Source organism: Mustela nigripes, chromosome 2, assembly GCF_022355385.1.
Source record: "Mustela nigripes isolate SB6536 chromosome 2, MUSNIG.SB6536, whole genome shotgun sequence".
In the NCBI taxonomy this organism is placed as follows: Eukaryota; Metazoa; Chordata; class Mammalia; order Carnivora; family Mustelidae; genus Mustela; species Mustela nigripes.
Window position 1 is genome coordinate 114,563,003 of NC_081558.1, and position 16,046 is coordinate 114,579,048.

Below are 16,046 nucleotides of genomic sequence, written 5' to 3' on the forward strand. Positions count from 1 at the left end.
CAGTTTTTATTTAGTTTGTTTATTTTCTTGTTGTTGAGACTTTTGTAATTTTTTTTGTATACAAAGTATTTTTTGTATACAAAGTATTTTTGTATACAAAGTATTTTGTATCTTTTGGATAACAGTTCTTTTTCAGTTACATCTTTTGCTTAATTTAAATTCAATTAGCCAAAATATAGTACATCATTTATTTCAATAATTCATCAGTTGCATGTAACACCCAGTGCTCACCATATCACATGTCCTCCTTAATGCCTATCACCCAGTTACCCCATCCCTCTACCAACCTCCCTTCCAACAACCCTTGGTGTGGTTCCCATAGTTATGAGTTTCTCATGATTTTTCTACCTTTCTGATGACTTCCTGTTTAGCTTTCCCTCCCTTCCCCTATGATCTTCTGTGCTGTTTCTTATATTCCACACATAAGTAAAATCATATGATAATTGTCTTTCTCTGATTGACTTATTTTGCTCAGCATAATATCCTTCAGTCCCATCCATGTTGATGTAAATGGTAACTATTCACCCTTTCTGATGGCTGAATAGTATTCCATTGTATATATATACCACATAATCTTTATCCATTCATCTGTTGAAGGGCATCTTGGCTCTTTCCACAGTTTGGCTATTGTGGACATTGTTGCTATAAACATTCGGGTACAGGTGCCCCTTTGGATCACTAGATTTGTATCTTTGGGGTAAGTACCTAATAGTGCAATTGCTGGGTTGTAGGGTAACTCCATTTTTAACTTCTTGAGGAACCTCTATACTGTTTTCCAGAATGGCTATACCAGCTTGGGTTGCCATCAACAGTATAAGAGGGTTCTCCTTTCTCTGCATCTTTGTCAACACTTGTTGTTTCCTGACCTGTTCATTTTAGCCATTCCAACTGGTGGGAGGTGGTATACCATTGTGGTTTTGATTTGTATTTCCCTGATGCCTAGTGACATGGAGCATTTTTACGTGTGTCTGTTGGTCATTTATCAGCTGTGTCTTTTGCAAATATTTGCTCACGGTCTGTGACCCTTATCTTCTCTTGAGATCTTGTTTTTATTATTACAATGAGCTTTGCTATTATCTTTATTATTTCCTCTCTTTGAATTTCCTTGGTTTTATTTTTCTTCAAATTTCGTTTCATTTATTCTGCTATTATTCTAACACACTAAGTTGGATACTTTATTTTTCAGACTTCCTTCATTTCTAGTGAGAATTTAGTTTATAAATTTTTTTCAAATGCTATTAGCTGCATCTCCTAAGTTTTGATTGATAGGGCAGGTAAAAAATAGAGCAGAAATTTTTAAAAATGAATCTGAAATTAATGATGCACTATATATTAATTATGGTATATCAATATAGGTATCAATATTATATCAATATAGTATATCAATATTAATGATATTAATGATACACTATATATTAATTAATGATATACTATATATTAATTAATTGAATTTAAATAAAATAAGGTTTAAAAATTTTAAAAATAAAAAACCAAAAAAATTACTAGCAACCATAATAATTTGTAAGATATAACTAAATTGGCACTTGGAAAATTTCTAAATGTATGTTTTAAAGTTTTCTTTGCTATTGATTTTTTAAAATTACATTGTGTTTAGAAAGTGTATTTTATATAATACGGATTTTAAAACTGCATTGAGTATAGTTTATAGTCTAGATTAGAATATAGGGAATATTTAAAAATATTCCATGTCTGCTTACAAGTATTCATTCTATGGTTTGTGGTAGATTATCATCATTTTTCTTGATAATTCCAAAATCTGTTGACTCATCAATGGAAGCATCTTTCCTTAGGTAGTTGTGTTTTTCACTTTGCCTGACAAAATTCTTTAAGACCTTTACTTTGGATCCCTCAGGGAAGACTCACTTTTGCTTCTGCAAGGTATCTGAAGTAATACTAACTCAGGAACACATTTACTGAACTTTTAGCTGGGAAATTTTATGTGGTTATACAGGTAGTAAAAGTTCCATCCCCAAACTTACACAAGAGCAGCCTGAGGTGGCTGGGAATCTTCAGAGGGTACTATTTTCTTTTTGTTGTCTGCTCCTCCTAGAGCCAAGGCTGTGATCAGCATGTATCCTTAACATCTCTTTCTGTGGGAGATATCTATATCTATATCTATATCTCTCTATATCTATATCTATATCTATATCTATATCTATATCTATATATCTATCATCTATATATATATATCTGTGGGAGATATATATATATATATCTCGTCCTACATCCCTGTCCCTGTCTAAGTTTTTAAATCTCCTTCTTCAAAGATATTTTACTTTATTTCATAATTATATGATGATAAATCAGACATTTTAAAATAATTCGAGGGGCACCTGTGTGGCTCAGTGGGTTAAGCCTCTGCCTTCAGCTCAGGTCTTGATCTCAGGGTCCTAGAATCGAGCCCTGCATCGGGCTCTCTGCTCAGCAGGGAGCCTGCTTCCCCCCACCCTGCCTACTTGTGATCTCTCTCTCTGTCAAATAAATAAATAAAATCTTAAAAAAAATAATTTGAAACCTTCAAATCCACTGTGAGCACTGGCAAGACACTTCAAAGCTAACTAGACCCAATGTGATTTGAAGACCAACCAGTTGTGGTCATTGGTCTCAGAAAGGGAGACACAGAAAGTGTGTCTCTAGGCAATTCATTTCTCAGTAGAGTCTGGCACTTTTCCTTGTAAGATTTAGCAGTCTATTTGCTCAGTAGGGTCTATTTGCTTTTTTCTAAGATTAATAATTTACTGGATAAATCCTTGTATGTTCATATTAACATATTTCATCTTTATTTGCTCTAACAGAATTAATTATTTTCAAAGAATTACAATCACTATCATCATCATGGTCATTAATTACTACCAATATCAGTGAATACATACTGAATATGGGGTACTACTAGGCTTCATATGAATTTACATAATTCAGAAGACCATTTCTCATAATGAAATTTTTTAACCCAGGAGAATTAAATTATGGTTCTTTCAGATAATTCATAATTATGCTTCTTCTTTTTCCTGACCTTTCTTCAGCAACAGTGATTCTTTATTCTTATACATTTTTATTTGACATTTTACATCTTTTAGACTAACAAGACTAATGGAAATTTTAAAGTAGTTGGTTTATTTTTTGTTTGTTTGTTTTAAAGATTTTATTGATTTATTTGACAGCAAGAGACAAAGTGAGAGAAGGAACACAAGCAGGAGGAGTGGGAGAGGGAGGAGACTCTGCACTGAGCAAGGAGCCTGATGCGGGGCTTAATTCCACAATCCCGGGATCATGACTTGAACTGAAGGCAGATGCTTAACAACTGAGTCTCCAGGAGCCCTTAAAGTAGTTGGTTTCTAAAGGATACATCACAACGCCTTCAAGGAACCTCAAAATAGGAGAAATAAAATTGCCCTTGGAAGTTAAGCCTCAAGATCAGCACACAATGGCTCAAAGAAGAGATTTCCAGGTGAGTTAAACTAAACTAAGTGCATTGGATAGTATTGTCTACTGGTTTCATTCTTACCTCACCTGCTTCTTCACCTTAGGGTTTACCCCTACCCCAGCTAAGCTATCTTTCTCACCACTCCACTGAATCCTCTCTTGCTAAAGTCACAAATACCTCCATGTTGCCTAATCCAATAGCCAAATCTTAGTCTTTAGACTTCAAGAGTGAGCTCTACCCCTCAGACTTTTCAAATAATTAACACTCCCCAAATCTTGAAACATTTTCTTCATTTGGTCTCAGGGCTATGTGCGGCTGGTTTTTCTCCCGTCTCATTGACTGTTCTTCCTTAATCCCTTTGCTAGACTCTTCTTATCCCTGCTGCCAAATGGGAATTGCCTCAAGCCTCAGTTTTGGCATTCCTTCTCTTCTCTATCTGTAAGCACCATCCTGAGGAATTGAATTCATTTTGTGGCTTTAAAAACCGCCTACGTGCTGATGACTTCAGTTTCAACCTCTCTGCTATTGACTGTAGACTACCAACTATTTATTCCACTGCCTACTCAAAATCTGCCTTCTCATGTCCAATAGGCACACTAAATGCATTGCATCCAAAAACAAATCTCGACTGCGTTCTCTTACCCAAATATGGATTCTGTATTCACCTATTGGTCAGGCCTCAAATTCGGAGTACATCCTTCAAAATACATTCCAAATCCCATATTTCTTAATTATTTTGCCATTTTCTGCTCTGTCCTAAGGTCCCTTCATCTCTTATCTGACCTTGCAGTGTATACCGATCCTGGTTCCCAATTGGCACTGTGCCCTCATTAGTCCATTCTCCATGTTGCAGCTGCAGTGGTCCTTTTAAAATACAAATCTGAGGGACACCTATGTGGCTCAGTTGGTTTAACATCTGCTTTCAGCTCAGGTCATGATCCTAGGGTCTTGGGATTGAGTCCCACATTGGGCTTGTTGTTTAGTGGGGAACCTGCTTCTCCCTCTGCCTGCTGCTCCCTCTGCTTGTGCACTCCTCTCTCTCTGACAAATAAATAAAATAAAAAAAAATACAAATCTGAGCACATCATTTTACTGTTGAAAACCCTTAAATAGCTTCTATAATATTAGGATAAGATGCAAAATACCTTATCATGGCCTAAAAGCTCATAGGACCTTTTCTGATATGGTCCCTGACTGCCTCTCTCAAAGCACCCTACCATTTTTTCCCTCATCCTTTGAACAGTAGATAATTGGTCTACTATCTGTTTCTCAAACATGTCAAAAATGTTTCCACTGCAAGGCTTTTCCCATGTCTGAACACTGGTATCATGTCCACTTGGCTTGCTTTCTTACTCATTCAGGTACCTGTTCAAATATCACTCCCTCAAATAGTCCTTCACTGACCACTCAATTTAAACTACATATTTTTTAATTTAAGATTTTATTGATTGATTGATTGGTTTGTCAAAGAGAGAGAGAGAGCGCAAGCAGGTAGAATGGCAGGCAGGTGCAGAGAGAGAAGCAGGTTCCCCACTGAGCAAAGATCCCAATGTGGGACTTGATCCCAGGACTTTGGGATCCTGACCTGAGCCGAAGGCAGCACCTTACCAACTGAGCCACCCAGGCGTCCCATAAACTGACATCTCTTAACCCTCTTTTCTTCCCCCCCTGCTTCATTTTTCCTTCATAGCACCTACTATTAACTGGTTTTGATGATTAATTTACAGATTTATGAATTTTTTCACCATTATCTGTTTCTCCCATTTGGAATATAAGATTTATGAGAGCAGGGATTTTATATGAAGCACTTAGAATCACCATACCATTGGGACACCTGAGTGGCTCAGTAAGTTAAACGTGCAACTCTTTGTTTCGGCTCAGATCACGATCTCAGGGTTGTGGGATCAAGCCCGGTGTTGGGCTCCATGCTCAGTGGGGCATCTGCTTGAGTTTCTCTCCCTCTACCCCTCCTCCTGCTCGTGTTCTCTCTCTCTCTCTTTCCAAAATAAATAAATCTTTAAAAAATATAAAAGAATTACCATAGCCTTATACTACCAGAACCTAGGCAGTCAATAAGTGTGTTAATGTTAGAATAGATTAATATAAGGGAGACCTGACACAGTTGTAAATTTGATAAAGGTAATGGATGGGAGCTTCTCAGAAAGCCACCTTATCTTGGTAACCTACTCAGTATTTTGTATATTTGTACATGTATTCATGTAAAGCTTCATTAGTTGCTTTCTTATACAAAAGGGAGGGTACATGGATGGTATGAATGAATTCATTAGGTCCTGAGCTCTGGCAGGATCCCACTGATAGCATGGTGGTAGTGAAGATCAGAGCTCCAAAGTGAGACAGACAGTGAGTTTTCTACCACTCAGCAACCATGGAATTTGAGACAAAATAATCTCTGCATTTCTTGGTTTCCTCATCAGTAAAATAGAAGGAAAAAGAGTATTTACATCATAGGTCTATTGTCAGTCCATACACAAATCTTAGAATACTGTCTACTACATGGTAAGTACTGTAAATATTTGCAATAATTATTATCAGTATTCTTTCATTTCTGTCAGTCTTTCAAAGATCAAACCAACTATTGGACTTTATATCACAGAGTTGGATTCAAGAAAAAAGAAAGTGAAAAAGTCTTTTGAGTTCTGTTTTCATCATTGACTCTGAGTTACTCCTTTAATTTGAGAAAAGTGTTAAGTGGAATGAAGGCTTGCCATCTGCCTAGGTCCCAGCAGGTGAGTGGAGAGTAACCAGGAGGTTACAAAACACACTGCAAATATCAAATGGCAGGAATAATGCTAAAAGTAATTCCTTGTAATTTTACAACTACATATGGCCAATGGCTCCACCAAAACTCAGTTGACTACTTAACTCTTGAACCCTGGAGTTAACAAGGGAGTCACCAACATGGTGATGGTTGCCCAGCTAAGCAAACTGGATTCCACCTTTATACCTAGAGTAACACCAGGAAACGGGAGATGGCAGAAGGGCACTTTTAAAAAAAAAATACACATTAGGTGCAAAATGTCTGTTTTCCCTCTGTTCAAGCTTTGCTCCTTTATATACTAGCTTTGTTGAAGAACTGTTTAAAACAAAGCGAAACACAAAACCGTAAGAACATTTACTTAACACCTACCATGTACCGTGAACCTTCCAAAGTGTTTTATATGTATTAATTCATTTCATCCTCACAATTACTCCATGAAATAAGTGTTTTTAACATCTCAATTTTATAGGAAGAACTGAGACAGCCTCAAGAGGTTCAGGAATATACCCATGGTCACACAGCTGGAAGCGATGGAGCTGGGATTCCAGCCTGGGTAATCTGGCTCCTGAGTCCAGAAACTTAAGCGTGCCACTCCATTATATTGTTTAGGAAACTGCTTAAGCATACAAATCTTACACACATTTTGGTTATCACTACTATACTTATTATTACAAATAAACTCTCCTTACATATGGAAACCTATCCATTTCTCTTTACAAATTTTTTAGGGATGAGTACAAGGTACTGGATAACACAGGGAAGATCTACTTCTCATACAAATGTGTAACTGGGACAAATTCACTTGCATTGATTCTAATGGCTCACTCCTCCTGCTCTCTTGTTTTAGACAGTTACCTGACTTCTTGAACAATGCAGTGTGTTCTTTTGTTTTTCCAGCAGAGTTGTAGGAAGGCCCATTGTCTCTGTTCTTCAGCAGCAGGTGGAGCGCTAGAGGGACTAAAAATGGAACAGCCTATCCTCTCTGCCTCTCTCTGCTGTGTGTGTGAATTTTAATAGATACTTTCTGAAGTTAGGCTCCAACTGTCATAGAGACACATAATAATAGCGGACAAGAGAATATTACTCAAGGCAAATACTGGTCTGAGAGATAACTCTACTCAATGCTTATTCCTTATTCCTTTAAGACTGATCTGGAAGTGGGATAGGAGGGGTCAGTGGTGTCTTTTGTCCTTCTTCAGCTGAAGAGTAATCTTTTTTGACTCAGTGACTGTGGTGAGGCAGAGAGAACCAAGATCCCGGGTAGAGACATAATTGCTGGTAAAGACATAATTAAGGATGTTTTGTCTAAACTTCCTTCCAACCTGAAATTCATGACACAAACATTTTATTCTGCTTTGAAAATAGAGTAAGACTACTTGCCCCTGCTCATTTTGGCACTTGGGTTCATGAAGGCGAGGAAGAGCCCAAGATTTAGAGGCAGATGGAACCTGATTTTACTTACAAGCTGTGACCATTGGCATATTACTTGTTTTCTTCTTTTGTAGAATGGATTTTTTTTAAAGATTTTATTTATTTATTTGACAGACAGAGATCACAAGTAAGCAGAGAGGCAGGCAGAGAGAGAGGAAGAAGCAGACTCCCCTCTGAGCAGAAAGCCCGATGCAGGGCTCGATCCCAGGATTGTGGGATCATGACCTGAGCCGAAGGCAGAGGCTCTAACCCACTGAGCCACCCAGGTGCCCCTGTAGAATGGAATTTATAATACCTTCTGGATTGTTGTGAAGACATTAACATATACTACAGGACATATAAAATCACTCGGTAAATGGTGGCTATTATTATTAACTATAACGTTCAAAGGTCTTAAGAACCCTGTATTCTATTCAATCCATGCAGAAATGTCTTAAATTATCCATTCATTTGGATCTATATTTCCAAAAAGTTAATAGGCTTCCTAGATAATGGCTCTCCTTTTGATAGAAAAGACTCATCAACTTTGCAGAGACATATGAGAAGTACCACATCAGGGACAACCCTTCAAAAATAAGGCAAACTCCTTATACTGGGCAGAATGTGTTTATACCCCATTAAGCATCCTGTATACCAATAGGTCTTCAAAGTCACTTTTCTGTGCAGGATTTTCTTCATTCGTAAAATGAAGGCATTAGCTTAGCTCTGAATTCCCTTCCAGCTCAAACCTCCTCTAGTTTACTGATGAGGTGAGAGGTGATTTATTCAGAGACTGTGGGTTTAGGAACTGTGGATTTTAATTATAAAATTGCTCACTAAGAAGCAAGTTACTTTCTATTATCTATTCTAAGAGGTAAGAAGACTGTAAGTCTCCAGAACTGTGTATTATTATCTTCACCACAAAGCTTTGTTGTACAACAGAGGTACAAAATATCTCCAATTTGAGGTATTAATTGGACTGTAAGACACCTAGAGACAAAAAAGCGTCTCCTGAAGCTAGGAAAACAGGCTGGCTTCAGAAACACAGTATATGACCATTTCCTATAGCTCAGTCATTTCTGTTTTAAGTCACAACCACTGAACACATACCTTTATTCCTTGGAAACACTTTTTTTTTTTTTCACAGTGTTTGGGCATAATCTGTATATCAAGTGGCAATAAACATTTTCCACCCACACAAATTGAACAGTGTGACATCATTCATACTATGACAAGCCTTGCATTTAGAAATCCAGAGAAATATTAGTAATTTACTCTAAAAAACTTGAATATGGTACTTTATAACTATAACTTTTAACGCTATATTAAGTAGGAAATGAGAACAATAATAGTGTTCTCTGAGCTCTTTGAAGTAGTCCTGTCTTATTAACCTTTATTTCCCCAGTACCTGCCACAGGCAAGAGGATATTTAAATATTGAAAAGAATACTTAATATTTGTGTGAGGGATATTTGAATGGAATTTATTTCTTGAATTCATAGAGCACTTTCTCAAGTGTCATATGCTATCCATTACATCCCCATGTCTCACTTACTTTATAACTGAAAGATTATACCTCTCAATCTCCTTTACTTATTCGTCCACCCCTTCCCCACCTCCCCTCTGGCGACCATCAATCTGTTCCTTGCAGTTATGAATCTGTTTCTACTTTGTTTTGCTTGTTTGTTTTGCTTTTTAGATTCCACATACAAGTGAAATCATACAGTATTTGTCTCTCTTTGACTGACTGATTTCACTTAGCATAGTACCCTCAAGGTCCATTCATGTTGTTACAAATGACAAAATTTTGTTCTTTTTGATGGCCTAGTAATATTCCATTGTATATGTATACCCCCACATCTTCTTTATCCATTCAACTATTGATGGACCCTGGGGTTGCTTCCATAGCTTGGTTATTGTAAATATTACTGTGATGAACATGGAGGTGCATACATCTTTTTGAATTAGTGTTTTTGCTCTCTTTGGATAAATTCCTAGAAGTGGAATTGCTGGATCATGTGGGAGTTCTATCTTTAATTTTTTAAGGAGCTTCCTTACTATTTTCCAGAGTGGCTGCACTAATTTACATTCTCATCAGCAGTGCATGAGAGCTCCTTTTTCTCCATATCCTCACCAACATTTGTTTCATATAATCTCAAAAAAAAAAAAAAAAAATCTGTGAGCTATTTTGAAAAGTAGGAGCAATTTTTTACCCAGGATCAGATGGTGAATTAAAAGTACATCTATCCTTCGACCTCAGTCCTCTCTCTCCAGTTGCAATATTAAATGCCCCTAAAGAACATTTTGGAATGAGTCGTACTATTGCTTCTTTGCTGTTTGAGTTGGAAACTTAACTATTACTTAACCTCTCCAAGCCTCAGTGTCCTTTTTTGTAAAATGTCTTTGCTGTTATTTGGATTAAGTCAATATTGTATGCACAAGTCAAGCTTGTATGCACAAAACCTGGCATATGGAGGAACTATTATTATTGTTATTACGAAGTTACTCTCGCCAGTGGTAAGATAACGACATTTCCTGCTATAAAATCAGGAACTACTGTTTGCCATTTCACTAAATCTAGACGAGTTAACATATCCCTCTTTGGCTTGATAAAATACGGAATTTCAGAGTCATCACAGGGAACTGAAAATGCTAACTACCACTCCCACCAAAGGCAAACCCCACTCCCAGACCCCATTCTGTGTGTTCCTGAGCATCCACTCAGCCAGACCCGCTGGGAGAAATAAAAATCAGGACAAGGTCCCCATGCAGAGCTGAATGATTCATGTACAAACGCCCTCTCTGATTCATAACAAGGGACGAAATCATCCTCTCATTCCCAGAAGCCTGCAGAGCCAGCCTCATTTGGCAGGGACTGTGGGGGCTCCCAGCTTCCAGGCATGAAGTTTGGCTGCATTCTGAATGCTTGGTGATGACCAAATTGGTGAGGAATATAGCTGTGCAGCAGAGCTGACGACTCATGGAGGTACTGTGGGTAATTAGAGATTCATTACAATCCCATAGTTTGTATCATGGCTCGAGGTCAACATAGGGTCACTGCACATGGCAAACTTAGGGAGCTGTGTCTGGAAGGATGACGCCAGCTAGGAGAGGCTGGGAGAGCAAAGCGGCCAGAGATGAGGAGCCAGGGGGCCTGGGGTACAGATACACAGCCAGGGACTGGCGACAGCCCGGATGTGGGGCAGTGGGCCCCGCAGGCGCTGGGGAGGGGAGCAAAACACAGGCAGCTGAACTGGCTTCCCCACCGCCATCCCTGCCATCTCCAATTAACCTTCTAAACCAAGGGTTTCCAGAGACTGGCATGTCAAGGGCCAGTCCAATTTCAAAAAATAATTGGGGCCTGACATAGGGTAGCCAACTTTTTATTTTGCAGAGTAAGGACATTGAAAACAAACAAAACAGTTGCCATCCACTATCACCATCACTTCACAAGAGAAAGGGTATTTTTACACTAAATAATGTAGGAAGGACATAATCTCAGGATAAATGACAGTCATGTAAATTTAATTAATTTAGCTTACCAAGTTGTGGTTATTTTTCTCATTACTATGAATACTCAGGAAAACTCTCTTGCAGACTGGCTTTAGGTTTTCCCTCGAGATTTTCCACAAGGGCAAGACCCAGAGAACGGTTTTGTAAAGAATATTCATGAGAAGAAAAACAACATTACAGACTTCATGAACTTTTTATGAAGGACAACTTTATGAAGATTTCTTTATGAAAAATTTTGTGAAGAAAAATGGCTTCCGTTCCTTCTCTATACATTCATTTCATTCTCCAGTGAAAAAGAAGAAGAAAAATGAAAGGTAAAGAAAAGGCAAGTTATTTGTTAAATCTCTTCATTAGGATGACTTTTGAAGTTCTGGTATAAAAATGTTTCAGTGGGGGGCACCCATGTGGCTCAGTCAGTTAAGCGTCTGCCTTTGGCTCATGATCTCAGGGTCCTGGAATCAAGCCCCACAGCAGGCTACCTGCTCAGTGGGAGTCTTCTTCTCCCTTTCCCTCTGCTTATGATCTCTCTCTCTCTCTCTCTCAAATAAATAAATAAAATCTTAAAAAAAGAAAAGAAAATGAAAAAATTGGGATGCCTGGGTAGCTCAGTTGGTTAAACATCTTCCTTCAGGTCAGGTCATGATCCTGGGTTCCTGGGGTCCGGTTCTCCACTGGACTTCTTGCTCAGCCTGTTTCTCCCTTTGCCTGCTGCTCCCCCTGTTTGTGCTCTCTCTCTCTCTGTCTATGACAAATAAATAAATAAAATCTTTTTTATAAAGTATGTACATCGATTTCAAAAAAAAAAGAAAAAGAAAAAGAAAAAACGTTTCAGTGGGTCTAAATGGGATTTTTGACCCTGTATTCATCCTTTCCAGGTGACATAGCAATGATCATTTATGCCTTTAGAGCTCTTTCATTTATAACGGACTTTCACATTTATAATCTCATTTGAATCTCCAAATTCTGAAGCTAGTCCTTACTATGATATTACCCATTCTACAGATGAGGAAACTGAGGATAAAATCTGTCCAAGGTAACATATTTGATAAACTGTGGAGGTAGGATTTAAACCCTTGCCCTCTGGTTCCAAATTCTGTGCTTTCTCTACTCCATGCCAAAAAAAAAAAAAAAAAAAAAGGCCATCCCTTGGTCTTTTGTCATGAACTGCAGAACAAGACTATTACATTTTGGGTAAATGTTATAGAGAACCAAAAATTCAACCAGAGTACGCCTAAAATGAAAAGTTATGTTCTCAGTCCCAAGACACTCTAATTACAAAGAGTGATTAGAGCAAACGTGCTGTATCTAAAGCCACATTTCATTATTTCAAGTGGACTACCTGCAGGATGGAACCACACAGAAAGAGAAAAGCAGAAAGCACCTAGGGAATAAAACAAACCCCCAAAGTGTCAGTGCCTCACTGTAGCTGATTTCCTGTTTGCACTTCAGATTTCCTTTTAAAAAAGACATGTTCGTACCTCTTTCTGCTCCATCAAATTGACTTATTTAACATGTGCCAATTTGTTCACATTGGGAACTGGGAAATGAGTCCTTGCTCTGTTGAAGCCTTTCTCTCCAAAGGTGGTAGGTAGGGGGCTGTGGGGCAAGGAGACTGCAGTTTGGGTGAGAGAGGGGTGGGATGTGTTCCTTGGGTGTGACCGGTTGGGGGAGGGCCCATGTAAGGACATGAGGGATGGCCTCCCTCCAGCTGGATTTGATTCTCCCAAGACGTCTCGGGTGTCATACTCACCTTGCTGGAGTTGAAAAGCTGCTTGAATGCTGGACCCACCCTCAATTTTCTCTTCCCTTCTATCCTAATGCACAGCAACATCCAGAACTGGAAGAAAAGGAGGAAATCACGTTTTAGGGAGAGAAGAGCTTTGCGCTTACAGATTAAAATCAGGGATTCTCGTGTCTATATCCCTTTGAAACTATGCAGGGCTTTGGGATTTGCTTCTGCAGAACGGATAGACCAGACTTCTAAGTAGGTTGTAACTAGTAACTTTTTGAATTTTAAAATTCTTTGAAAATGAGGGGAATTGTGCAGCTTAACAGGTTTTTTACCCTAACACATGTGTCTCATTTGCCTGATTAATGGAGCCAAGATATTAGCTAATTAGCTCCTAACCCGGAGATTAAAAAACCCTTCATGTAAATTCAAATAACGTCCTCATCTGAGTTGATGGAATTGCACAAATGATAATTCCTGGCTTTTGAGACTCTACCATGGTTATATACGGTATCATCCTTGGTGGCAGTGGGGTAAAAGTTATAGAAAGTGTACTATTTTTGCAACCTCTTCAGAGTCAAACTACTTCAAAATCAAAGTTACTAAAAACCCCACAAACTCTTTATATAGCTCTTTCCCGGAAAGCTAAGAAGTCTCCAAGAAATAAATAACATTAACGGAAAGGTGATAAACCATATATTCATATCCTCAGAATGCTGAGTGGTTTTTTTAAAAAAAATCTAGATAGATCAAAATAATCATCTAAAAATCTTCTTTGCTAGGTACCTTCATGTGTTTCACGAATAGTTGCTTATCCTTGCCTTGTGTTTGCAGACCAGAGGACCTCCATTTAGAACTAATAAAAGGAATGTTTCTCTCTAAGAAAATTCTATACAAGAGCTTTAAGGAATTAATAATAGTTACCATCCATTGTGGAAGGCACAGGCTTCTGGGCCCTCATATATATTATGTCCTTTAATCCATATTCTAAGCCCGCAAGGCAGTTCCCATTATTCTCCTTTTACAGCTAAGACACTGAGACACACGGACTTGAGGGACTTGTGGGAGGCCACCCAGCTCTGAGGTTCAGGTCCTCCAGAACAAGTTCCTGAAATACCTATCCTGCACCAGCTTTAGTTAATCGCAGGAATTTAATGAGAACAATGTATAATTTCTCATTCACTCAGTGATTTTTTTTTTTGACATCTATTTTGCTATACATGTTTGTTCTGAAAATTTTCTCTTTTAATCATTCATTAATTGACTGAGTCATTCAACAAACATTGATGGAGTGCCTAGAATGTCAAGCAAAAACAGAACTGCAGAATAATGCTCCTGTCCTCATGGCGGTTGACAGATAATTATATAGATATTTTAAAATAGCAAGAAGTCTATGGAAGAAAAATAAGGTGGTGTGGGACAGGAAAGTACAGTGAGAGTCAGGTGGGAGATGAGGTTACTATTTCAGATGTGGGAAGGGGGAGGTGTTGGGAAAGGCCTCCCTGGGGTGGGGGACAACAGATGAGCAGAGACCTGATGCCGTGAGTGGCAATGCCATAGGGAAAAGGAATAACAAGTGCACAGGCTGTGAGGAGGGAGGGGCGTGAAGCAGGCTGGAACTCAGCAAGCTGGGAGACTGGAGCCGGCACTGGTGAGTGGTAGCCTGGCTAATCACTACAGGGTTTTGTCCCCTGTGGTAAAGAATTTGGGTTTTATTCTAACTGTGATAGGAAGCCACCAGAAAAAGACCTGGTCAAATTTACATTTCAAAAGAATCATTCTGGATGCTGCCTGGGAACTGTGTGTTAGGGAACTGGGATAGTAGCAAGGGGGCCGGGACCCTTGGGGGCCAGTCAAGGGATCCTGGTAGCTTAGATGAAGGTAAGAGTTTCCTTCATCCTGGCTCTACAGTCCATGGCTTTCTGACAGTGAACTCTAATATTGAAAGTCTTTTGGCTTCGCAATGTAGGGATCCCAACCTGCCAAAGCTGTGGGCACAGAACAAATAACACATTTTGTATTCTGAGTGTCTCTGGGAAAGGAAGAAAAACATGACAGGTGAAAGGGAACAAAGAGAGTGTGTGTTTTGCCATTGTCTCTAAAAGTAGATAATGTGCATTTAGGGCCCTCCCGCTTTCAACTCATCTTAGTGCTTATTTCTGCGCCACTAATTTTTACATAATCACATGTGGCCTTTCTGTGCAACTTCCTTTAAGAAGATGGATCTCTTCTTTCCAAGAATCCTAGAAGCTCCTAAGGGCAATTACTATGTTGACAACTCTTATATTCAATGACTAGCACTAGTGTAACATAGTGAGTGTGAAGAATGTATACTTTTAGAATGAATCTGTGTTTAGGGAATTGAACTCATGCAACTGAAGTGTGACATTCATTTATTAAATTTAGAAAATACTTTGGCTTTATTGGATGTCTTCTGCCTCTGCTCCATCCTTTCCAAAGGACATTCCATGGGCCACGGTTGCACAAGATCTTGAGGTGGGCATAGATGTGAAGAGGTGGTCAGGGTTTTGTGGTCAGCTTGTTTGGAGTATCTATGAGACAACTGAAATTATATAAGTTTCTTCACTGTTGGACTCCAGAACGGTTTTACTATGCTAATGTCTATTGTGAATATCTAAGGACTGACATTATTTGTAGGCTTTCCTTAGCTTATTTAACCATGGAACTCTTTTTTTTTTTTTTTTTTGGAATTGTTTTCCAGAGCATCTCCTAAGACTAGAGTAATGAAGACATACACTACACTTTGCAAAATATTTCAGTGGAAATCATGATAGATAATAAAGTGGGCAGACTTTTTTTCTGACTCTCTTAGGAAGACCAAAGCCTGTAGCAAAGAATTAGCAAAGGCTGCAATTTACTTTTTGGAACTCACCATCAGAAATACAGTATTGAAACGCACTTTCTACCTTAATCTTAGCAAAATGTTGACTTGAGTTTGTCATCCTGGTGTGAAATACAGAATTCACTCAATTTACTCTTTTAGATCCAAATCTACAACAAAGTAGCCTATTAATTTCTTGGAGCCAAAAGACTAATTCATAAAAGACTAATTCATTTGCCAATCATTTGCGCCAAGTATAATAACACTTAACTAAAACCAGTACCAAAATTTGTTGCTAGACGTGATTTCTGCAGACCCAGAAATCACGT